Below are 3129 nucleotides of genomic sequence, written 5' to 3'. Positions count from 1 at the left end.
GGAAAGCTGACTAACCTGGGGCTGTTCAGCCTGGAAAAGAGAGGACTGAGAGGGGATCTTATCAATGCTTGTAAATATCTAACGGGTGGCAGTCAAGTGGTTAGGGACAGGCTCTTTTTAGTGGTGCTCAGCAACAGAACAAGGGGCATTGGGCACAAACTGGAACATAGTAAGTTTCATAAAAACATGAAGAGAAACTTCTTTACTATGAGGGCTGCAGAGCACTGGAACACGCTGCCCAGAACAGTGGTAGAATCTCCTTCTCTGGAGATATTCAAAATCTGCCTGGATCCTTCCCTATGTAACCTACTGTAGGGAACCTTCTTGCCATTGCTGAAATCTGCTTTTCCTAAAGATCCACTAACTTGGTGCTGGGCTCAGCTGTGCATTGTGGTGGAGCCATTGAAGCCAGCTGGAATTGACTGTGTCTGGCATAGGGCAGCCTCTGCCCGTGGAAGCCCTGCAGCCATCCGGCCAACATTAGTCCAGCAGGCACCCTATATACTCCCTCAGCTTGTGCTGAATGTGGGGATTGTGCTGTGCTGTGAGATATTCCATGGACAGCTGCTCCAGTACTACAGGTGACTATGCTCTGTAGCACATCACCACCATTGCTGAGCATCTGTATATGCCGTTCCTTCGCCCCTTTCATGCACAGTTGCATTTGTTGGCCACACACTGCCAGCCATGCTAGACCTAACAGTTATATAGGCCTCTCCCCAGTACTAGCTCAAAAGGGTGCTTGACTGCCCTGATTAGGAAGCCAGATGTAAACAGATTACTCAGAGCACCCTTTGGACAGGAAAAGCTAGCGGGTCTCATTAGAACCGTATGGAGCTTGCTAGAAATCCACGTTAAACGCTCAATAAAAGCCATTTGCCTCACTGAGTCATTATGTTACCAAGGACTGTGCTCAGTCTCCATGTTGGAACTTGAATTGTTGCTTGTGTCAAGATTATCAATGGAAATTTACTGTTAAGAACCAAGTTCTTAGAGCCATACAATCATTCGAGTTGTAAGGGATCCTTAAATTTCATTTAGACCAACACCTCTGCAATGAACAGGGACATCAACACCTCAATCAGGTTGCTCAGAGTCCCATCCTACCCAACCTGAAATGTCTTCAAGGATGAGGCATCCACCAAGTTAGCTCAAGATAGAATAAAGGTCTGAGATCTAGTTTTTCATTGCTTCTGGGCTTCTTCCATCTTGTCCTATTCTGAACAAGCATTCTGGGGCAAACTCCTCTCTTTCCGTATAGTAGGTCTCAAGGTATTTACATAGTATTAATTCAGTCACCAGGGGTCAGAGGAAATTAAATCAGGATGTTCTGGACCATGAAATAGATAAGTCACATCCTTGGAAATGGTTTAATTGAGCAAAACAGGTACACAAGTGTACCTGGCTCACCACAGATATTGGACAGAGCAAGATCAGACTCCAGAAGGAAAGACCAAGACAGAAAAATATGTGCTGTGCTTATGTAAATAATATCTGTGGAAAATAGGCCTTCAAGTACAACTCACACAGAAAGCTCACATAGAAGCCAGCTGGAATCACTCTCCTTTGTAATGCTTCCTACTCTCAGCACTGGGTTTGCAGTGGGGAGCATATCCATGGGACCCAAAGGTGTTCCTGTGTCTCTATAGTATCTGCTGGAGTTAATTTTTCAAGAGCAAAAGTGCCTACAAGTACTGGGTAAGCACACATGCCTTCATGGGACTGTCTGAAGGTGTTGGACCAGGTCTTTCATGCTCACGAAGCCTAGGGCACAGCCACCTTGATCATCAGAGAACCAGACTTGCTGATATTATCAAAATTATTACAAACTACAGATATAATGAAAAGACTTGGCCAACAATTAAAAAAGTAGTTTCTGTTCATCTCTAATAATAAATAGTCCGTTCTTTGAATAGTTCTGCATCTGCCCTCCTCCAATAGGTCCTAACATAGGCTTACATGTTCATAGTCCCTTAATGCCCAGATGCATCTCAGATCCCCGAGTCTAATGAGTTCCTATCACATGAATTAATTATACTGTGAAGAACAGGAAAGAAAGCCATTAAATCTTAGATTAAGTTATTAAATTAAAATATTACCACAGAAATCCAATAGCAGCTTGCACCCTGTGGGAAGTCACTCTGAAGGGAAAAATACCATTTGCAGGTGAGGTGGCACTCAGAGCACCTTATCATATTCATAGGGAGGAGGTGCTGACCCCTGCAGAGAAGCTGCAGTTATAATGAGCCTCTTATCCAGGAAAAAAAGCTGTTATCCCAATGCATTTGTGATGGAAGCTAAGGAACTGAATAAGATGCTAGCAGGATATAAATAATGAGGTGGTACATGGCTGCATGTTGGAACTGAGCCACTAGAGCATGATAATGGCAAAGGCACAAGCCTTACTTATGTTGTGCAGTTTCTCTGGGAAAAGCGGTGGGAGGATGATGCCACAGGGAAAGCTGATTCCTCAACTTGTAGTGAGTAACATAACCCTGTAACCCTGCTTGTCTTTGTTCAGAGCCAGAACAAGCAGAGTTGAATTACTGCAGAGGTCTAACCTTAGGTGCAAGGCTAGACTCCAGCTGAATGTGCTCCCAAAGTCTAAACCATACAAAGGGCATTTCTGGCTTCACATAACTAAATCCATGCTGAGAAAGGAAAGAAGCTGCTGAATGCATAGGCCTGGATTCATCAAAGAGTTTAAGTACTGTCTTGCTGAAAAAGGATTTAAACTTATGCATGACTGCTCTGGTAGCCATCAGAGTATAAGTTACTTGACTTTTTACAGTGATCTGTCGCAATGCAAAGCATAGCTTACATCTGTAATTAAACATTTTAATATAACACAGATCATAAGAGACTCATGGTACTGCCTAATAAACACGCAAGATGGGGCTTTAAAGGGAGCAACATGATTTTGTTACCACCAAAACCAGCGATTTTCTGGAGGATTCTGCTCTGCCCTCTCTGCCATGAAACTTATGGCAAGAATTCCTAACAGCAGCATCAGTCAGTTTATTTACCACTGTACAGCAGTGTGTTTTGTTTGCCTAAATATCATTCACTGAGTTAAAGGAGTTGCAAAGAAAAAGGGCACAATTCTGAATTTCCTGTTTTTGTACCTCT

The sequence above is a fragment of the Meleagris gallopavo genome, chromosome 3 (genome assembly GCF_905368555.1).
Source record: "Meleagris gallopavo chromosome 3, MGAL_WU_HG_1.1, whole genome shotgun sequence".
Classification (NCBI taxonomy): domain Eukaryota; kingdom Metazoa; phylum Chordata; class Aves; order Galliformes; family Phasianidae; genus Meleagris; species Meleagris gallopavo.
Note: the sequence above shows the minus strand (reverse complement) of the source record.